At 41.1% G+C, this 23693-nt stretch overlaps 1 protein-coding gene across 5 annotated transcripts in view; it reads right to left on the bottom strand.

The window, feature by feature from the left end:
* OSR1 (odd-skipped related transciption factor 1) overlaps positions 1-23693 on the bottom strand; it is a 396637-nt gene that overhangs the window by 87988 nt on the left and 284956 nt on the right. The window contains exon 5 of one of the 5 annotated variants that reach the window (XM_021087812.1): positions 11345-11449. The exons of 3 other annotated variants lie outside the window; for them this stretch is intronic. The gene's annotated coding sequence lies outside the window, so the exon portion shown is untranslated. Of the gene's footprint in view, positions 1-11344; positions 11884-23693 lie in introns of those variants that run through there. One more of the 5 variants, XM_021087820.1, reaches the window with a different exon arrangement.

Raw genomic sequence — 23693 nt, 5'->3', positions numbered from 1 at the left:
TGGTCATCTGTATGTCTTCTTTGAAGAAATGCCTGTTTAGATCTTCTGCCTATTTTTTTATTGGGTTGTTTGGTTTTTTGATATTGAGCTGCAGGAGGTGTTTGTATATTTTTGAAATAAATCCCTTGTCAGTTGCTTCATTTGCAAATATTTTCTCACATTCTGTGGGTTGTCTTTTCGTTTGGTTTATGGTTTCCTTTGCTGTGCAAAAACTTTTAAGTTTAATTAGGTCCCAATTGTTTATTTTTGTTTTTATTGTCATTGCTCTAGGAGATGGATCTAAGAAGGTATTGCTGCAGTTTATGTCAGAGAGTGTTTGGCCTATGTTTTCCTGTAAGAGTTGTATAGTATTCAGTCTTACATTTAGGTCTTTAATCCATTTTGAGTTTATCTCTGTGTATGGTGTTAGAGAATGCTCTAATTTCATTCTTTCACATGCAGCTGTCCAGTTTTCTCAGCACCACATATTTAAGAGACTGTCTTTTCTCCATTGTATATTCTTGCTTCTTTTGTCATAGGTTAATTGACCATAGATGCTTGGGTTTATTTCTGGGCTTTCTATCCTGTTCCACTGATCTGTATTTATGGGTTTGTGCCAGGATCATGCTGTTTGGATAGATGTAGCTTTGTAGTATAGTCTGAAGTCAGGGAGCCTGATTCCTCCAGCTCCATTTTTTCCTTGTTAGAATTGCTTTGACTATTCAGGGTCTTTTGTGGTTCCTAACAAATTTTAAAATATTTTCTTCTAGTTCTGTGAAAAATGCCATTGGTAATTTGATAGAGATTTCCTTGAATCTGTAGATTGCCTTACTTAGGTAGTATAGTCATTTTGACAATGTTGATTTTTCCAGTCCAAGAGCATGGTATAACTTTCTGTCTGTTTGTGTCATCTTTGATTTCTTTCATCAGTGTCTTATAGTTTTCAGAGTACAGGTCCTGTGTCTCTCTTAGTAGGTTTATTCCTAGGCATTTTATCAGAAATCCCACTCCTGGGCATCTATCCAGGGAAAACCATAATTCTAAAAGATATGTGCACCCCAATGTTCATTGCAGCACTATTTAAAATAGCCAAGACATGGAAGCAACCTAGATGTCCATCAGCAAAGGAATGGATAAATAAGATGTGATACATATATACAGTGTAATATTACTCAGCCATAAAAAGAATAAAATAATACCACTTGCAGCAACATGGATGGACCTAGAAACCATCATACTAAGTGAGGTTAGACAGTGAAAGATAAACATTATATGGTATAACCTATATGAGGAATCTAAAAAAGAAGTATACAAATGAACTTACTTGTAGAACATAAAGAGATTCACAGACTCTGAAAAATTATGGTTACCGAAGAGGACAGATGGGGGAGGGGTGGGAAGGATGGACTGGAGGTTTGGAATTGCTATACGCACACAGAGCTATATGGAATGATTGGCCAAAGGGGACCAGCTATACAGCATAAATATTTCTACCCAGTATTCTGTGATAATCTATGTGGGAAAAGAATCAGAGAAAACGGATATGTGTGTAATATGACTGGTTCACTCTGTTGTACTGCAAAAATTATCACAGCCTTGTAAATTAACTATACTTCAATAAAACTTTAAAAGTAAATAAATAAATAAAGTTCAGAGTTGGATTACCTGCCCATAACATTGGCAGGGAAGGAGTTTTCCATTATGCTTCTCATAGCCTTAGAGATTCCACCAGGCCTGTCCCAGGCTTCCGAGTGTCTTTGAGCTGAGCTAGGTGGGCGCTCTAGGCTCTCCCACTAATTCAATAGCAGCAGCTCCACTTTTATCTGCTTTTTATTGGTCTCTCTGCAGGCATTAAAAAGTGTTTGGGAACCACTGTAGGGCAAGTTCTAGTCTGCAGTGTTATTTCCAGCCTGAACCCAAGTTCCAGTTTCTTTACACGACAAGCAAATAAATCTTAGCTTAAGCCTCCCAATAGAAGAGGGAGGACAGGAGCTTCCCATGGGGCTTCAAGACACACTATCATCCGTCACATCAGGATGCCTCCAGTTGGTCTTAAATCCAGAGAAATGTGAGAGCAGTCATTTCACATCTTAAGACCCCTCTGATGAGAGAAGCCTCATTATCACGCGTGCACAGTAGCTAGTATTTCACATGGACTAACTGGCCTGTTTTCATTCCTTTTAAATACCCAAAGGCATCCTACCTACACAAGGAGCTGAAGGCCTACAAACCATGGTCGTAAAAACTGTTTGCACACTACGCAAGTGCTAAAGGGCACCTGAAACCACTTTGCTTCTATTTGCTTTGCCCCCTAATAAGCACACGGGTATATTAGTGTTTCTTTTGAATCCCCCTGAGTTTGGATATTATACACCCAAGTTTTAGTTCGAATTTAGTTTTCACAGCTGGATTATAAACCAATGGAAATGTTGACCCAGCACCAACTATATCATTCCAAACAGGTGTTGCTTTAATTAGCCTTATCGTAAAACAAAAATTAAAAATTAAAGGAAAACATTTTAATGGATCTAAAGAGTTTCTTAAGGTCTTCAAGGAAGCAGGCAAATTGTTAGAGACTTTTAAGCCTTATCTCCTTTTCTCAGAGGCTCTCTTAAAAATTCAGCAACTTTTCTAAAAATGGAATCATACCCCCAATGTCTTAAGAGGACAAAGAAAGCTGGCTTCTCTGGCATGTTTGCCCGAGAAGAAGAAAAAAATTTAAGTGATGGAAGAAAAGCCTCCAAGATCTGTTGCCATAGGTCTTAGATGTCCACGCCTCAGGAGGAAGAAGACAAAAGGCCAGTCTTAGGATGTCCCTCCTAACTTAAAGGGGATTAGCATTATTGTCCATGCAAAGACAAAGGAGCTGCACGTGATTTCAGTTCAGTGCAGAAATCTACTGTGTACTTAACTAGAGGCATGGAAGGGAGGTTGCAAAAATCCTACCCTCAAGGAATATTCAGGCTCTTGGTCTAACATGCATGAAACCATTTAGAGAACAAGTTAAAACTGGATATGAATTAGCTTAGGTGTGTTGACAAACTTCCTTTGGCCGTGGGAAATTTAGAGGGACTTCCTACAGAAAGCAGAGTGAAAGGCTGGCTTCAGAAACTGAATATAGAGAGAGAAGCCTGGGGAGCATTTCAATCTCGGGAAACATACTTGCAAAGGGATGGAGTAGTGGTTTTCCACTTTGAGTTACACCAGTACACAAGTGACCTGGAGGGCCGATTAAAGTGGTAACTGGGCCCCAGAGGATTTAATTCAATGGGTATGGGATGAGGATCCAAGAATTTACATTTCTAGTAAGTTCCCAGTTGATGTACATGCTGCTGGTCCATGGACCACACTTTGAGAACCACTGAGAAAGGACTATGTGTGGCTATTAGGGGTCCAGGGTAGGCACTGACGCGGCCATAATAGAGTATTTGCACCAAAGAGTGGAGAATATGGTTCCTTAAAGGGATATCTAGTTTTTTGATGATAAGAACTAGATAATTTTTTAAGCTAGAAAAAAATTACTCATTCTAAGTTTAGCCCTCTTTCTAGCCCCCTTATGAGTGTTATTCCCCTTCTTTCTCAAAGGAAAAAGGGAAAAAAATCTCCAGCAAGCATCATGCATAGTGCTGTACCTGTGTTCACTCATTCAGTCCTCATTTTAAAATGCAATAAAATTATTGCAGTAATACTGATGATGATGGCCACTACTTACTTTGCATTAACTCACATGTCTCTGATGGCATCCTCGAGACAAAGAGAGCCTCGGCTGATCTTATAAACTACACTTTTCACAGAGATAAAGTCTTCTTTCCTCCTCCTGCTCAGGAAAATACCAACTTCTGTAGCTCCTTCCATTACTGGGCTTAAGTGTTAAGCTATTTTGAGGTACAAGTTTACCTCAAATGACAAATTTATCATAAGACTTTGTAGAGAAGAAAGAAGAGAAAAGAAAAGAAACGGGAAGGGAAGGGAAGGGAAGGGAAGGGAAGGAAGAGAAGAGAAGAGAAGAGAAGAGAAGAGAAGAGAAGAGAAGAGAAGAGAGAAGAGAAGAAAAAAACTGGACTCCTTGAAAACAGTATGTCATTGACAGTTCAAGAGACGTTCTGATGGATTCTCTCAACCTGTTTCCTCATGTTCAGCCATCCACTCTATCTTTTCATCTGTTTGTATTATCTTTGATTTATTTCATCAACATCTTGTAGTTTTTGGAGTACAGGTCTTTGCCTCCCTATATAGGCTTTCTCCCCTGGACCCATGGAACTTCTGCAACCAAGCGCAGACGGCCTTCAAAGCCAAGTGCTCTAAGGGCTCCTTCTGATGCTAGACCCCCAGGCTGGGGAGCTTGAGGCAGGACTCAGAACTCTCACTCCTATGGGAGAACTTCCTTAGGATAAGGACAGCATCTTTCCCCTCTTACTATAACCAACACCTGTATCAGCAATAGACTAGAGTGATTTTCAATAAATGTTGACTTACTGTGAAGACATCCATGAATAACCACCACCCATATGAAGTATCCAAAATTTCTTTTGCTGAACAGTTAAAGGTGGGTGGGGTGGTGGCCTCTTTTGGGGATATCTTTGCTTCTGACAAAGTCTAATGAGAACTTTATAGATGAGAAGTTCTAATTCTTCCATTCCGTGTCATAAGGGTGACAGAGGCAGGGAATCCTCCCAATAGATTTAGAATTTGCTGAAAGAGATGTCTGATGTCTTCCATCATGGCTGGGAGTCTGCACGTCTCCTTTAAATTCTGTTAATTTTTGCTTTTTACTATTTGAAGATATGTTATTAGGTATAAGCAAATTTGAAATGATTATACCTTCTTAAAGGCTTAAAATGAGTTTCTTTATCTTGATATTGCTTCTAGCGTTAGAGAAGATTATTAGCATGGCCACATCAGCTTCCTATGATTAAGGCTGGATCAGTGTACTAGCTCTCTGAGAAGCAAAAAGCCCTGATGTGTAGCATTTGCAGATTTCCATGCAGTGAATGCTCCTACCATGATCAATCTCAAGTAACCATAGTTTTAAGAACGGATTTGCAAATTTCTAAATGTTTAACAATATGCTCTTTTAAGTCCTTATAAGATGGCTTCAGTGTGCCAGTGGTTTGCCTAATACATCTTTTTAATGTTTTACTTTGAACTATTTAACCTCCTTACATTCAAGATGTATATCCCCTAAGCAGCATAGAGTTGGACTTCTGATAAAACCTAGTCTGATATATCTTTTCAAAAGAATATACACACCATTTACATTTAACATAATTGCAATATATTTGGGTTTACATTTGCCACATCAATATTTGTTTTTCACCTTCCCCACTCATTATGTACATTTTTTTCTCCTTCTTTGCCTTTCTTTGGCTTCATCAGGTATTATTATCCCATATCCCATCTGCAATTGTTCTTTAAGTAAATATTTATTTGCTCTTGTTTCAGTGGTTATCTTGAAGACTACAATGCATATTCTGCTTTTATTAGAAACTAATACAAATTTGTATGTTTGTGATCGCCCTACCATTGAAAGAGACTCGGAAATCTCCAAACTTTGAAACCAAAGGTTAATGCATCCTATGTCTGAGGTCTCCAAGACCATCCTCAATTTTAGTGATTCGCTAGGCAGACTCACACGACTCCGCAGAGTGTTATACTCACAGCTTCAACTGATTAGAGTTAAAGGACACAAAATAAAATCAGCAAGGGGAAGGGCACATGGGCCAGAGTTTAGAAGGAACCAGGTGCAAACTTCCAAGAGTCTTCTCCAGCGGAATCACACAAGATGTGTTGAATTCCCACAGCAATGAGTTGTGACAACATGTGTCAAATACCTATCTACCAGGGAAGCTCCTTAGAGCCTCAGCACCCATGACACTGACTGCGTACTGGTCATATAGGCACTCTGTCTGATACATACCAACATTCCAGACTTCCAGAAGGAAAGGTGTTTAACATGAACCATACTATTTGCATAAACAGTCTGAGCACAGAGAGACACTTTCTCAGTTCAGGGAATGGTGGGAAACTTTCTGAAATTCAAGTTCCCAGATGGGTAGTCAACCTTGCAAGCAGGCCTTTCTAGTGAGAACAGCCTCAGGCCTGCTATGTTAGTTCTTTTCTGTACAACCCCTTGGACCTTGAGTTTGTTACCATACATATTTATTCATACCTATCTCTTACATTCCATAAGACATAAGTTAGTTCTTTAGAGTCAATATTCATTTAGATTTACCCACATCATATTTAACCTTTCCACGGCTGGGTTTTTTTTTTTTCCTTCCTGCATTTCCCTTTAGTAATCTTGGCCTTTTTCTGCTGGTAATGAGATCTCTCAGCTTTTGGCAGAAATGTCTTTATTTCTTCTTCATTTTTGAACGATATTTTTGCTAACTATAGAATTCTAAGTTGGCAGTTATTTTCTTTCAGCCCTTTAGAGATACCAGTCAATTTTCACATGATTTTCTTAATTTGTTTTGAGGAATAAACTGTTAGTCTTAAACTTACTCTTTCAAAAGTAATGGATCCTTTTTCCCTCTGGTATTTTAAGATTTTCTCCTTATTCTTGGTGTTGAGCCACAGTATTGTGATCTGCCTAGGTGTTGGGTTTGTAGCACTTCTTGAATTAAGTCTCTGCTATTTCCTTCTAAGTATGCCTCTGCCCCATTCTCTCTCTGACATTATACTTAGATTAGTGGCCCTCAAGTGGGGATGATTTACTTATTTTCACCAAGGTAAATATACCTTATGACAAGTAATTATTTGACTCAAAATGTCAATTGTGCAAAGGTTAGAAACCTTGTATTAGACTTTTTACCATGTCTCTGTCTCCTATAGTCTTCTCCAGGATTCTTACCTTTTTTTCTCCATATTTCACTCTAAATATTATTTTACTAGTCTATCTCCAAGCTTATCAAGCTCCTCTTCAGTTTTGTCTAGTCTGCTTCTAAATTTGTCTGTTCAATTTTAATATCAGATATTAGAATTTTCAGTTCTATAATTTCCATTTGACTATTTCATATGGATTTGAATTCTATAATAAAATTCTCTAGGAGTTCCTACGTGGCACAATGGAAACAGCGGTGTCTTGGGAGCACAGGGACACAGGTTCAATCCTGACCTGGCACAGTGGGTTAAGAATCCAGCGTTGCCACAGCTGTGGCTTAGGTTGAAACAGGCTCAGATCTGATCCCTGGCCTGGGAACTCCATATGTCATGTGGTAGCCAAAAAAAGAAAAAAAAAAAAATCTCTATATCGCCATCTATCTTTTTAAACATATTCATTACAATTATTTTTAAGTCATCTGTAAAAATTCTAATATCTGAGTTACCTGTTTCTCTTATTGACTGATATTCTTTTTCTCAACATGTCTGATCATTTTTAATGGAATGTTAGATACTGTGTATTAAAAATGTTCATGCTTTGGATGGTGTCATCTTCTTTCAGAGAGGATTCAACCTCTCTTTTGGAAGGTAGAAGATCAGAGACTGAATTGATCTGAGACTGGACTGCATCATTGAAAGCCGTGGTCTACCTTTGATTGGCCTCCACTTGTAGAATATCACCCTCCAGAGGTCCCAACTGAGAGCATGGGGTGTCTGCAATGGTCCCTCCTCTCTCCAATTTCTAAACTCTTATTTTTAAAAATTTCTCGGCATCACATAATCTGCTGTGCTTTGTAGCTGCTTTCTGTTTAGCCTTTCAGCCTCTTGCCCTACACAGCTTAGTTTTCCAGTGCCTGGAGAAAAATCTGGTGCCAAATGTCAGGCTTGCTTCTCTACACTTTCCCTCTCTCCTTGGTCTTCAAGAGAATCTTGGCCCTCAAGCTCTAGCTTCCAATTTTTTGCTCTCTAGCCCTTAATATTTCCTAACACTCTACCACCTCCCTGTCCATGAGAAGTGTTCCTCTGACTAGCTTCTCAACCTCCTTCTTATGCCAAAAACGGCCAAATACGTTCATCTCACTGAACTTCCTTTTTCTCCAGGATCTGTCCCCTCAAGTCCTTGTTGTGTCAGTAGTTACCTTATGCCATCGGAGATTTTTAAAAAAAATCAAGCTCTAGTTGTTCTTGGCAGGAGGTTAAGTCCTCCACAAGCTACTGCATCACAGCCAGAGGCAGAAGCCTATACTTAGAAATTAGGTTAGACATAAGGAAAATACTTATTCATTTTTCTGTATTATTGGATGCTCTACTGTGTCATCCAAAGCTAGTAGTAATCCCCTGTCCCCTTTAAAAGCCAGAAGAAATTTCCAAGGAACTTTGACAATTAAAGAGGCATGCATAATAAGGAGGGGGCATAGGGGGAGAGGCAACGATACAAAATGATTTTTCATGATTTCCCGTGACTCCGTCAATCTTTAATTCCTGCCAATACTCAAATACTCAGAATTTGAACAAAGCCTCCATTTGCTTCCCACGGTTCTCACTTTGGTTTGCACATAACTCAGAGATGGAAGATTGCAATTTGAAGCAGAAGAACTAAAACATAGGAGCTACTTGTTTACATGATGTTTCCAGTTTGCTTATAGTCAGGAAATACAGTATGTTTTCTTTTAAATTCCATTGAGTGAAGCTCTTCTCACTAAATCTAGAAAACGAATTTTTAGGAATAGGAAGAAGAGTTGAAAGAGATTTCATATAGTCCATGAATTTCAAATGATGGTTTTCCAGACACATTACACTCAGGTCACCTCAAGCCTTTGCCAACCTATTATAAGAAGAAAAATGGAATCCTATGTATCATGACATGCAGTCACTGAAAAAGTCTTAAGCTTACTTCCTGTCTAATACTAAGTGTGTATATTAAGAAGAGGTGAATTTACAGGTGTGAAACCTCAGTTTAATGGCCAGGGAGATTATGATCATAATTTTGCAGGCCCTGTGGAAGACAGACAGGGATGGCCATTCCCTAGAGATGGATTCATCAAGTGCAGGAAGCCTTCCCAGCAGGAGGCCCACACGCTGCATCCTGAAGCAGCTGGCTTCTTGTCTGCAGCATATTTCTGCTCTTGGGTGGGGGTGGGACAAGGGACGACATAAGAGGCACTTCTGTGAAGTGGTTCCTGTGTGGTAAGACTATTTTCTCTCCATCATCCACCTCGGGTGCATCTATTTCAGATGAGCCCTGAGCTTGTGGATCTGAGAATCCTTTGCAGAAGAGCATGAGGTGGTCCCAAGAATACTGAACTGTGGGATCAGATGCCCTTAGCTAATTATTTGACCTTGGGTGAGTCCTTCAAAGTCAATTTGTGCCTGAGTGTTCTCTATACGAAATGAGGGGATGTGAGCAGATGACCCCAACAATCTCATCCAGTTGGAAAAGACCATGGGCCGAGGATCCCTGTTGGACAGTAAAGATGCAGGACAGCAGGAAAGGAAAGGTATCTGATTATTCATGTAGAGAGTCTGCACTGGGATGAGGAACTTCTCAACAGGCCAGAGTTTTTGGCTTTTTCTCAGTCTTCTGTCATTCCACATTTTGCTGTGAAGATACAGATTGATTCACACATGCCTTGTGCATTTGTCTTTTCTCATTTTACCATATATTACTCAACAAAATATGCCAGAATCATTTAAAAACTGAAAATATAACTTATTGTCTACTCAGCATCAAAGCATATGTTAAAATTCTTATAATACTCATTTTTAAATCATCTTTATGTAACCCACATAAAGCTGAGCTACCTAGTGTTCCAGCTCAACACACAATTAAATTTAGAAGAGATCTAAGACTGGCATTCAAGAGAAATATCAAAAAACTTATCTCTTGAAGTCTGAGAAAATGGCAAAGGGGAGTGGCAATGTATAGCGTACAGGAAAAAAAAAACTTCACGATTTGCTTGAAACCATTTGTCCAAAATTTCGCTCATCACAACACGGCAGTCTTCATGAAATCTCTCTTCACACCATCTCAAAACTGCCCCAAATGTTCCTAAACTCAGCTGCCAACAGTTCTCACATTTTTCTAATACCACCTTTCTCCCATGATTCTAGATCTCTGCTTTTCCTCTAGCTCTTCTCTAAGTCAACTTTTCTGAGGCTCATTTTGGTCCTCTTTTCACCAGTTATCCCGATCAGCACCACAAACCTCAGGGCCCAGCAGCCACCACGGAAGTCCCCTTTAGAAACCACACTTGTCGGCAGCAGGCAGAAAGGGGGCTGGAGGCAGAGAGGAGTGCAAACACTTATATTTTGAAACTCTGTAACAATATCTCTCATCTCTGTACTATAAAAGTTCAGTTTAAAAAAAGGTACAAGCACATATTCCATCAATTTACCTTTGATCCTCCAACCCTAAGAAGAAACTTATGGGTATGCAGTTTCTTTACTAGCAGATAACCAAAAAGAGATTACCTAAAAGCAAAATGTTCTGATTGGATTCCAAATATGTGTAAACCATATTTATGTTGACATGTTTGATAGAGTTATATGTGGGAGTTTTAGCAGCAGGAAATTCTTTCTAATAATAATAATGACAGCAAATAATTAGTTAGCAATTCACCACATTCAAAGCATTTTCCCACAAGTACCTCACTTGACCCTGGCAGCTACCTGCAAGATGTGTATGGGTTTATATTTTATACCTGGGAATGGAGGCTCAGAAAGGTGAAGGGACTTGCCCAGGTACTTACAGGTTAGAGTTGCAACTGCCTCTAGGTCTTATGATTCCCAGTTCCAGAAATTAACCATCTCACTGAACTTCTACCTTTATTTTTTTTCATTTTCATATGTGTGTGTGTGTGTACGCAAGCACACACACGTGCACACACACACACAGAAGCTAACTGAAACAGGGCCAAATATTACATATGTGCAGAATGTTCTCTCTATATATACAATCATGTATTAAATCAACAAAATCCACATAGCCACTCAGTTTCTGTTTCCAGAAGAAGCCCTGACCTTATAACAGAATAAACACTACTGCTGGGCCAGAGCTACGGAGCCAGCTTCAGGCTTCCTCCTGCACCAATGTGCTTTGTTTTTGAAAGCACTTGCCATTCACATTACTACTATTTTCATTTTCTTGATCATCCAAACCTCAAAGGAAAGAGGCTAATGATATTCCCCAGCCCCTCCCTCACCCCACTCGTGCTGGGCATGGAAGCAGCTCAGATTGACTGAATTGCCTCTGCAAGCCTTTCAGGGACATTGATGGAGTTGCTACTATACACAGCTGGAGTTGCCATTTGCATCTCACCCTGTCTTACTTTTTTTCTCAAAAAAAAAAAAAAAATTAAAAAAGCACCCACAATGCCCTGGGGGAATTTTCCGGGACAAGCTGCAGGTGCTATGGATATTTTCATTTAATAATCATTCTTGCAATTCAGCACATTTGTAATCCATGTGGTAAACTCTGACTTACATTTCTCCCAGTGGACGCTGGCCAGATGCAGAAACCAAAGAGCTCGGTGCCGATACTGCCTCTTCCTTCTTTTAGAGTCATGCATTTGGATGTGTTTAGCATGATCTGCGAGTGCAGGGGAAGGAATGTGCTGTGTTTAAAAGGCCCTTTTGTTGACATTAAGCAATCATAAATATACTCAGAAATTATACCCCTTGCATTTACTGTGGAGTGCTTTAATTGGACGGCCTCCTCCTGTGATATCATAAAGAACATATGCATATTGTTGGCAATCCCATCGGATCGTGAAGTGGAGACGCACATACAAAGCAGCACATTCCTAACATCTATGGATTGTCTCATATATGTCACCACATCTTCCCACCAGGATTGTTTTCCCCACACACTCCAAGATGGTAACTTCCCAATCTGTCCAAATTCTATTTGGAATTCTCCTGGACTGTGTAAATGTCAAAGCTGGTTTCCTTTCCATTTGAAGAGCTTTGAAAGGAGAACTGCATGCCTAACTCCCTCATAAATACAAGCCAGAGAGCCTTCTTTTTCTTCTTCTTCTTTTTTTTTTTTTTTAAGGTGTGTATGTTGGAGGGGAGGGAAGGAAGGAGTGTTTGGCCAAAGTGAAAAAAGAAACCCCTTTTCAAGAATGAGGTTCTCCTTATTTTCATCACATAAACAAAATGTTTAAGCATGCACAGAGCCAGCTTCCAAAAGATGGATTCTTCTGGCTCAGGCCTTCTGCTGTTGCACAGAGATATGGTCTCTTAAGCAGCAAACTACATCAGGGGGCAAACCCCACCACCTGCAGGGTGGGGAGAGGGCACCAGTCACCCCCCTGGAAGAAAACCAATGGCACACTTACAGGACTAGCTCAGAAGATATTAACAAAGGGACTGGGTTCAAAGGTATAAGCAGAGTCAAGGAAACCAGCCAAGAATTGGAGCTCTCAGGGACTAAAAGTAGTAGGAAGCCACTGTGACTTCTGGACCAGAAGGGATCCGGCCACAGCTGAAGGGGAAGGATGCCAGCAGAAAAAGAACCCAAATTTCTGTTTCCTCCCTGCCCCCGGTCCCGTACTTTTATTTACCATTGGCCGAAGCCAACTGGCAGCCAGAGGTCAAGGAAGGTAGCCTGGGTAATGCAGTCCAGAGAGGTCAACTTCTGGAAAGGGAAGTGGGGGAGAGGGGGAAGGTCTAGAGAGGAAAGAGACTAGCCAGAAAGAAGAATGAGGCCCACCCAAAGTCCTGGGGACTCAGGCTTTTTCATACAATCAGTCACATGTATGCCTTACACCTCTCTGATGCAGTTATAATCCCATCGTACAGAGAGGGCAAGGCAAGGGCTGGAAAAGCACAGTGACTTCCGTATTCCACATGGCCCAGAGAGACGGAGGAGCTCTCCAGTGACAGAATGGCCAGGCTTCTTTACTGGAAAGTGATGGAAGAGCTCAAGTAAGCATGGTCCTAAAAGAAGCTTAGCCGTTCTGTCATTGGAAAGTTCCATTTAGGTCGGGTAATTTTTAATCCCATTGTGAAACACAGAATCTAAATCAGAGTGTCCCTGGGCTTCAGATAGGCAGGAATGAGAGGAAAGAAATTGAGATGTCAGACCATCTCAAAAAAAATTTTTTTAAAAGTGGTATCTGCATCTATCATGTCCCTGAGTTTAGAGAGCAGGAGTTCAGATCATGAGAATCTGGACAGCAAAGGCCATCAGCCAACTTGAAACAAAGAAAATATCATTCAAGGAAAAAGCAGTCTCTGGAAGTAGTCTCAAACACAATAATCACAAGTTCAGCTATTAATGAAAATCTCTGGGACAGTTATCACCTTGAATTCATGACTTCATCACCACGTCCTGGGGAACTGCATGTGGTATTAGCTGTAGATTTTGATGATAGCTTAGGGATACTGACTTATTTCTTGAGGAATAGAGAAAAACACTGCAAATTTTAAAACTGCAGCAGAGGAGTTCCTGTTGTGGTTCAGTGAGTTAAGAACCAGACATAGTATCTGTAAGGATGCAGGTTCGATTCCTGACCTCGCTCATGGGTTAAGGATCCAGCATTGCCACAAGCCGTAGCATTCAGATTCAGCTTGGATCCAGTGTGGCGTGGCTGTGGTGTAGGCTGGCAGCTACAGCTCCAATTCAACCCCTAGCCCAGGAATCTCCATGTGCTGCAGGTGCAGCTGTAAAAAGAAAAAAATAAATAAAAATTTAAAAATTGTTTTATTTATTTTATTTTTTTTGCACACACACACACACACACACACAAATAAATAATTGTTTTAAAAATCATGGTGGAAAATCATATGTCTTCAAAAAGACTATGGTGAGAATATTCACAGTAGTCTTATACATGGTAACTGCCAAGTAGAAAACAACCCAAAAGTTCTTCAATAGGAGCACCAAGAAACAAAAAGTGCTATGTTCAGGGAATAGAATCATACTCAGCAATTAAAATGAACAAAGTACAATATATGCAAGACAGGAATGAATATCAAAGGCATGCTAAGCAAAACAGTTCAGATGCAAAAGACCACACACTGATTCCACTCCAATGAAGTTCAAGAGGAGACAAAATTAATCTATGGTGATAGAAATCAGGAAGTGGTTACCTCGGGGACAAGGGCTGTTAATTCATTTGAAAGGGACACAGGGAACTTTTTGGATGATGGAACTACTTTTGTTTAAGGTGGTGGTTACATGAATATACACAATTGTCAAAATTCATCAAACTGAATATGTAACATCTGTGCCTTTCCCTGTCTATTCTACCAAACAAAACAGTCACAACAAACACAAAGGAATGTGACTGCTTTTACCTCCAAGGGCAAGTATTATCATTTCTTTCTGGGGTAAATATATTGATAAGCTGCTTCAGATTTATTTATTTATTTACTTATGTATTTATTTAGCTTTTTAGGGCCGCACTTGTGGCATATGGAAGTTCCCAGGCTAAGGGTTGAATGGGAGCTGCAGCTGCCAGGCTATGCCACAGTCACAGCAACGTGGGATCCAAGCCACATCTGAATGCCACAGCTTGTGGCAATGCCAGATCTATTGCATATGGACGTTCCCAGGCTAGGGGTCAAATCAGAGCTACAGCCTACTCCAGAGTCACAGCAAACCCAGATCCGAGCCATGTCTACTACTTACACCACGGCTCATGGGAACACAGGATCCCTGATCCACTGAGTGAGGCTAGGGATCAAACCTGCATCTTCAAGGATACTAGTCGGATTCGTTTCTGCTGTACCACAACAGGAACTCCTTAGGTCACTATTCCTTTTTTTTTTTTTTTTTTTTTTGTATTTTTCGGGCCGCGCTGGCTACATATCGATCCCAGGCTAGTTGTTGAATTGGAGCTGTCGTTGGCCCACGTCACAGCCACAGCAACACTGGATCCTAACCCACTGAGTAAGGCCAGGGATCAAACCTGTATCCTCATGGATACTAGTCAGATTCGTTTCCGCCATGCCACAAGGGGAACTCCTTAGGTCATTATTCTTAAATGATGACATTTTCATGCTTCTATGTCTCATGTCATTCACTTTAAGACACACTTCTCTTGACTTGGAACTACTCAGAAATTCAAAGCAATTTACAGTTAACCGTATTAGCATTTATTCTTTTTTATTGGTATACAAAATAAAATTGTGTATACCATCTAATCAATGGTGTCCTAGATATGACAGAATATGGTATTATTGCTGGTGCAGGTTAATTAACAAGAGTTTTGCTCCCCTTTGCACTGAAATCCTGGTGAGTCCCAATAGGGCAGTGTCTGCACTGGGGCTCACTCCTGTTTGCTCCCGCCCACTCAGGAGCAAACCTGGATCTCTGGCCCAACTTGGGGTTCAGTGAGTCAGAGTTGCCGTGGGAGCAGCTGGACTTGGCTCACAGCTATGGAGTCAGGGGGTCAAAGCGACATTCTGAACCAAGATTAAATGGAGGTGGAAACAGACAGTGATTGAGCAGGGAAGAGTGATAAAAACTAAATGCACGGTGAAGGGACTGCATCCAAGGTCAAGTTGGGGAGGGGACAAAAGCAAGAACTAATTGAGGGAGGCCCCCAGAATGTAAGCAGAGGAGCCATGGTCTTCTGGCCTGGAGGAGTGTTGCTTATTAACAGTTTCCATTTCATCAACTTTGATACAGGTTCAAATGGGATGAGAATGAAAGCATCTCCTTTTAGTCTTTTCAATCTGATATTATCAACAGTGACTCCTTGGAGTTCCTGTTGTGGCTCAGCAGTAATGAAACCAACTGGAATCCATGAAGACTCAGGTTCAATCCCTGGCCTCGCTCAGTGGGTTAAGGATTCGGCACTGCCCTGAGCTGTGGTGTAGGTCAAAGATGTGGCTCGGGTGCTGCACAGCAGTGGCTGTGGTGTATGCTGGTGGCTGCAGTTCTGATTTGACCCCTAGCCTGGGAACTTCCATATGCTGCGGGTGCGGCACTGAAAAACAAAAAAACAAAAGCAAAAACAAAAAAACAGTGACTCCTCTGGTGGAAGGGAAATAGACTCTGAAAATCCCTGTGCTTCCTGGTTTGCACTGGTGGGTCTGGGATGCTGTCAGTGACGGGGGTGGAGGGTCCATTCACAGCACAACATACCAGTTAGGTCTTGTGCTACAGGTGGTGGCATGAGAGCTGCCTTAGCTTCCAGATTTCCTCTTGGCTTGAGGCACTGGATTCATCTGTCAGGGCTGCCATAACAAGGTACCACAGACAGTGGGTGGCTGGAGGGGCTTACACAACAGAAATTTACTTATCATGGTTCTGGAGGCTGGAAGTTCAAGACCAAGGTGTCGGCAGGTTTGATTTCCCCGAAGGTCTCTCTCCTCAACTTGCAGACGGTCACCTTCTCCCTGTATCCTCACACGGCCCCTCCTTCTCTGCTTGAATCCCTGGTGTGGTCTACTTTTCTTCTTATATACATTCTCCTCCAGTCATATTGGAGACTCATTGCACTTAATCACCTCATTAAAGGCCCTACCTCCAGACATGGTCACATTCTGGGATACTGAGGGCTAGGGCTTCAACATACACATTTTCAGGGTTGAGGCCACAGTTTAGCCCATAACAGGCACCAGAGAGATCACAGTAGGTAATTTTAAGTTCTTCTCAATATGAATTTACATTTCTTCCTTTTTCTTTTTTTGACTAAGTTTAATGCGAATTTATTAAACTAAGACATTTTTGAGACAGATCATTATTTTTCTTCCTCTGATGTTTTCATTTAAAAGGAGACAGTGTAGTTCCCGTTGTGGCTCAGCAGAAATGAATTTGACTAGACTCCATGAGGATGCAAGTTCAATCCCTGGCCTTGCTCAGTGGGTTAAGGATCCAGTGTAGATCACAGATGTGGTATAGGCTAGCAGCTACAGCTCCAATTTGACCCCTAGCCTGGGAACTTCCATATGCCATGGGTGTGGCCCTAAAAAGACAATAAATAAACAAACAAACAAACAAACACAGCGTTTCCTTCTTACACGGAGCTGGGAAATACCTGTTTCTAGCTGCTTGCAAGGATTCCCATGAAAGGCCAGTAATATGCCAAATATTTCAGCCTTTGGGCAAAATAGATTCAGTGTGTTCAAAGGCAAGGTGATTCCAATGTGAAGCCACCAGCCTTCTTCTTGTTCCTCTATAGGGACTACTTTGTGAGAGCTGAAGGCCTGGATAATCAGAGCCCACTAATAAGTTGGTATGAATAGGCTGGTGGGGGTGGGGGAAGGGAGGACAGAGAGGACAGTGAACACAGAAAGGATTATCAGAGAGGAAATGTATCAGACAACATTCCTGACTTCTCAAGGAAATCAAGGGACAGAATCAAAAGTTTCAGAAACTGGAACTGGAGCTCAAATTAATAATCAAAATTTGTAAGCAATTACTATATACCTACTTTCATGCAGTGTGTTGGGCAGATGCAAAAATTCAACAGCTTCCATCATTCCCAGCAAAGAATTGGTTGCATCCAGAATTGAGACATTCATAAGAATCCTGCGATCCAGATGACTCAATGGCCTGAACGTACTTTTTTTTCTTAAAACAATGGCAGTAAATACCATCCCATATATTTAAACACTATGTATTTTAATCAAAAGGCAAGAACTTGGGTCAGGAGTGTTTAAGGGTTTACTTCAATGGGAGCAAGATCAAAAGTCAGAGATACCGCAAGAACTAAAGTAAATGACAAGAGTGAATGAGATTAGAAGTCCACCCATGCTTTATTTTCCAGTGCTGCAGCTGCTGCTCCTAATGCTTATGCCTTAATTATTCTGCCCTGAGAAATTACAGGTACCACTTAACCATTTCCTCTACCTCGGATCTTCTCCTTCCTAACACATCTTCTATACACCAGCAGATCACTGTTCTTGAAACACCACATTGATCTGTTACTTCATTATTCAAAGGTCTATCCTGGCATCGCACTAACTAATGAACAAAGCCCACAGGCATTCTGCAAGCCAGTGCCCTTTGGTTTCTGGCACCAGCCCACCTTCCCCACTTCATCTCCAATATTTTCATTATGAACCCTGTGCTTCACCCCAGAGATTCCCAAATCCAGCCATAACCAGAGTCCCAAGGGAACCCTGTTAAAAACATGACTGCCCAGGTCTGCCCCTGTGAAGCTTGGGTCTTTAAGTCTGGTGAAGTGTCCAAGGATCTATCCTTTTATTTTTATTATTTTTTATGTTTATGTTTTGCTTCTTAGGGCCACACCTGCAGCATACGGAAGTACCCAGACTAGGGGTCGACAGCCGCAGCACACAAGCAGATCAGAGCTGCATCTGCGACCTACACCACAGCTCACAGCAAAGTCAGATCCCTAACCCATTGAGCAAGGCCAGGGATCGCATCTGCATCCTCATGGATACTAGTCAGGTTTGTTTCCACTGAGCCACAAGGGGAACTCTTTTTTTTAGGATCTCCGCTTTCAGATAATCCCCACTGACGTAGATCTAGTTTGGATGTTCCAGCCAAACTGAACCTTCATTGTTCACATGAACAAATCCCCTGCGGGTTCTTTAAGCTCACCTCTGCCATGAAGCCACCTTTCTCTGACTCCTCTTTCCTTTATTCCACCATCAACTGCACAATTTCTGAACCCTCACTCAGTATGTCCCTGCCTTCCCTTTGGTACATCTCTCCTTCTACTTTGCATTTTAATTGTTTTTATAAACAGCCCACTTCCCTATTATATTGTAAGCTTTCTGAAGGCACATTCCATGTCTAATTAACTTGCCTTTGTCTCTCCATAACCAATGAAAAAGCCTAAAGAAAAGTGACATACAGTAAATATTTCTTGAATCCATAGAGTTTGCCAGTGATTTGGTAACCCTGAATCGCTCTGGGAGGAGAGTCTGATAAAGGTTTTTTATTTCTATAAATATTTAGAATCCTATTTTTATAATAAGCACAGTCTGGAAACAATATTCTTTCAAATGAAAAATGCCACATTAGATGAGTGAGTCATGGAGCTTCAGAATCTCTTTCACACCTTTTATAAGTTACCTAAGCATGGTTCTTTCTGTAGTTCATTTGGAGAAAAGGTATCTATTTTCCCTACTCACAAGGACATCTGTGTTCTCATTTGATGAGAGGAACTGATATGAATGAAGGTTGTAGGGTAGACTGTCATTCATCATAAGCAGAGATGGTAATAAATTAACAATCACATGGAATTAACATATTTAGAAAATCACTTAATCTTTGGGGGTTAATCTTCCATTTCTGAATTTCTAAGATTAACTGCTCCACAGAGCCTAAGATCTATTTTAAGACAAAAACAGAGCAGACTGAAGAGAGACCCCTCAGAGAAGGAATCCTCAGATTTCTCGCACCTGTGGTTTTTCATTGCTCCTATGGAGAGCTTAGGCTGGTGGACACAGGGAGCTTGAAGGACTCCTTGGGGAGGTTGTGTTGGAACAGTAGAGTTATTAAATAGCTAAAATGTCATGGGCAATAGATCTAGGTTACAAAGACAATACAAAGAAAGGTTTCCAAAATAATGTCCCCACCTGTAACTGAACGCAGCAGTGATGAATATAATCCTCAACAGCAGGCAATATGAAAAAAAGTTGCTGGGCTCTGGAATGTATTATAAGTAGTCTTTGAATTCCTATTCAGCCTATTCAGAACTTTCTCTTCATTTCACAAAATCCTGAAACTTATTATTCTAGTAATGAGTTCATGTCTCATCCTCTATGCAGTTTGTTTTAATCAAGAGAAAAGAAAATAGTTTAAAATTCCAGAAAAGCTTTTAAGAGCAATATGCATCATACAGAGTACTGTACCCATTTACCTTCCGTCATAGTCTGATCTTCTTGCTCCTCGTATGTACACAAACCCAATTTTCTAAATTCCAAGATGGTAAATTGCTTCTGGTAACGATCTTGAAATGTTGAGGGAAGACAACCCCCCCCCAAATTAAACTTTAGCTCTTTAAATGATTAACTAATACTTATTCCAGTTAGTAATGACTTATAACAAATTATTCCAAAATGCAGTGGTCTGAAACAACCATTTTTTATGTTCATGGAGCCTGTGGGTCAGGAATTCAGACAGAGCAGAGCGAGGATGGCCTGTCTGCTTCACACTGTCAGAGGCCCCAGCGGAAAGGTTCCAAAGCCAGGGGCTGGAATCCATCACTCATGGGTCTGGTGGTAGATGTGAGCATTTGGCTGGAAGCCTCATCCTCTTTAGTGGGCCTTTCCATGTTGGCTAGTTTGGGCCTCCTCCCAGCATGATGGCAATCTAAGGTCAAGAATCCAGAAAAAGGGCCAGGCAGAAGCTGTACCAACATTTATGAGCCAGCCTGAAAAATCAGACAACACAGTCCATGTACTGAGGCAGCCACAAAATCCCACCCAGTCTCAAGAAGAGGAGAAAAAGACACTGCCTATTAGCAAGGATCTGGGATTGCCTGTGGGACTGGGATCTTGTTGTAGCCACCTGTGATGAGGGTTTTTGACTTTGGCTTCCCTGTAGGGTGAGCAGCTTAGCTGTTTGGGGGGAAGCCGCAGTTTTGGTATTTGCATTTGGGATAATCAGATTCCTTAAAGCATTTTCCTTGAATTTCCTGCTTGGGGCATTTGTGTTCTAGGAGACTCAGGGCTAGAAGGAAAAAGGACTGGGGAACTTGGCACTCGACATTCAATACATATAATACATAGAGAGTTTGATTACCTCCTTGTTTTCAGTAGGATGCTGTCAACTTCAATTACACCAACATCTGCAGCAGCCAACCCCCAACCTAAAATTCTGCTTTGCCCTCTTCAGAGAATGAACCTCTAGTTTTATGTGGGATTGGGAGGGTCAATGACACAGGGGCACAGATTTTGGAAGATCCAGAGACCTGATTGCTTTGCCAACAGTTTTTACCCGATTCTATTTATTTATTTTCATGGCCAGCACTCCGCCCAGTCTCAGGAGAAAATGGAGCTGCTCCTCCTATGCATGCTGAGAGATCTGCAATAGGTAATAAGTCGATGCCTTGCTTTCTCCACTCTGGTTTTGCATCCAGCTGTTCAGCTGGGCCAGCCCATTTACCATTGGTCTGTAGCTTTCCAGCTTTCAAATATGACTGTTGTCTTTTCTCCTTATTTCCCAAGTCTTTGAATCTCTTCCCTGTGGCTTCGGTGGGTTTTGACAGGAAGTGAGTTGAAATGTGTGTATTGGAGCCGCCTGGGAGTCTTCTAGCCTCTTCAACCACTGTTCTGGTGAGATGACTGCAAACCCATAAAGATGCTATCTGCTCTTCTTTCAACATGCCCCAGGTTTTTCAGTAACTCTCTTAAAGTGTACTAGCACCTCCGACTGAATGTCAGGTGTGTTCTAACCAGTACAAGCTATAATTGCTACTTTTTTTGTTTTATACACTCAACTCAGCACTTCCAAACTGTGTTAGACAGTGAGAATATCCAACAGATATTCTGAAAAAAATTTGGAAAATACCACGCATCCTCCTCTCATTTATGATATACAGCAAAAAAGAAATATGCTTTGTTTTTGAACCCAGTTTTTCCAAAACATTTGACTTTTTAATGCCTCTTTTGGAGAACATCTTATAAGACTTCAGTGCAATGTTATTACTCAAAGAGGCATTCACGAGCCACCTGCATCATGAGGTTCTTTTATATATTTGTATACCTTTGGCCCAATCCCAGATCTTGAATCAGATTGAGCCTTGGGAATCTGCACTTTAAAACAAATGACTAATTCTTTTTCAACTGAGTATTACTGGAGAGTCTGCTCTCCACTATTTGAACTTCATATAGTGGAGCTCTTCTCTCGGTCCCTCCCCCAAGCCTTACACACTTACTCTTTTAAGGATGAATGACTTTCCTGAGTGATGAACTCGGAAAAGTAAAACAGGCACAATGGCCCCAGACCCTGCATCTCTCTCTTCTCTCAGGGAACTGCCTGCCTGCCAGGAGAATACATTTGACTCTGTCAGGGGGGGGCGGGGGGGGGTCTACCTGAGAGAGGCATGTGTGATTATCCAACTGCTCCAGAGACTGGGTGGAGAGAGTATCTAATATGGGATGGATCCAGTAGAAAATCCCTTTACTCGAAGTATTAAGGTGATGGTTTATTCTTCATGTACCTATGCCCTTTCTCAACTAGTTCCAAACACAGACACATTATAAATTGAAAGGAATGTCATACATTGTTACACATACAATGTTATATACCTCAAATCCCAAGTTTATATTTAAGGATAACTCACTTAGAGGCAAGCTCCAAAAAAAAAAAAAAAAAAAAAAAAAAAAGCGGGACACAATATAAGTACATCGCATAAAGCAGTAGAAAACACATGGCTATTCACTTTACTTTTTTTTTTTTTTAATTTGCAATCATGGGAAGAGATGACAAGGTAAAGAGGCAGTAACTGAAATTCATTTATTTGGAAGAAATTCCCAAGGATTTGAAAATAGCCAGATCCACCCTTCACATTTCTTTTAAGATCCCTCTTAAGACAAGCAGGGAGATAGAAGATCAGCAGGGGTAACATCTGGTTTGTTTAGGGGTAGAAGGGGTGTATGGGAAAGGAGTTCTTGGAAACATTCTTAAAAGATGTGGTAGGAGAACACCTGGGAGAGCCCACTTTATGGAAGGAGGGCTGCAAGGACCCAGGCAGAGGAGGTCATGTTCAACAAATCAGATGGAGTTCTTGAAGATATCTCTGTCATGAAAGATGAAGGAGATTTAGTGGCTGTATAAAGAGGTCTTTGATTTTAAATAAGATTTGACAAGATTCCACATCCGGGATTAATGGTCAAGGAGAAGAGCCATTGAATGTGGGTGATGTAGCATAGGGAAAAAAAAAAAAAAAAAAAAAAAGCTGGCTTGAGAAAGGGAGATGGATGAAAGGCAGGGAAGGGATTTGTGTCTTGGAAAGGGATTATCTGAATGGAGGAGAGGACAGTAGTAAGAAAAAATAGTTAGACAGCTTTGTGATAGTTGTGTGTGTGTGTGTGTGTGTGTGTGTTTCTAATACATGTTATAAGCATTGAAAGGGAGCCAACAACAGAAAAAAATGCACCAAATTTTGAGATGATTCAGGAACCTGGACCCAGCAATCCTAGCAAATCATTTTGCCTGGGAGTAGAGGTGCTTGCCTATGACATGGTGGGTTGGGCAGAGAGATGGAAACCAATAATACAAATCAAAGAGACCAGGATTTATAAACCAAAAAATGGAAGAGTCAGCCCAGTGATAGTTCCTGAGGCCAGCCCTACAGATGCCCATGAAGTCAGCCAAGTCTGTCTTTGGTGTTTCTAGCCTTTCTTTTGAGTCTCCTCCTTCTACCAAAAACTACCCCCAACATCACACCCAGCTTCCTGAGTTTCAGGCATCCCAATGTTCTATACTCTCCCCTCTTCCTCCGATAAAAACCTCAGGTCAGCTAAGGCTCTAACTCCCCCTGAGGGATAAATACTTAAAGAGTTTAGGGTATTACACTTCCTCTGGGCATTTACACTTGAATGAAAGACAATGTGAAATCTAAGTATTACACCTGCAGTGATGAAATTGCAAGGAAGGGTTTTGGGAGGACTCAGCAGGGTTATGTGTCCCTGAGGTCACTCATGGTGACTGTCTCTTGCACCTGGTGGTAAAATCAACGTTGGTCCTGCCAAAGAGTATTCTGGTCTTCAGTGCGTCCAAAAAAAAAAAAAAAAAAAAAAAAATGCAATCAGTGAAAAGAGAGCTTTAAAAGCCGGGTTTGCCCAGGACAATAAAAGAGTACTGACCAGCTCTGGTCAAAGGATGCCATAGTATAACACCACATTAACAGGATTATGAGGGAGAAAAGAGCAACAGAGAAGAAGCCAAGGCTCCA

The sequence above is a fragment of the Sus scrofa genome, chromosome 3 (assembly GCF_000003025.6).
Source record: "Sus scrofa isolate TJ Tabasco breed Duroc chromosome 3, Sscrofa11.1, whole genome shotgun sequence".
Taxonomy (NCBI): domain Eukaryota; kingdom Metazoa; phylum Chordata; class Mammalia; order Artiodactyla; family Suidae; genus Sus; species Sus scrofa.
This window is presented reverse-complemented; position numbering and strand designations above follow the sequence as displayed.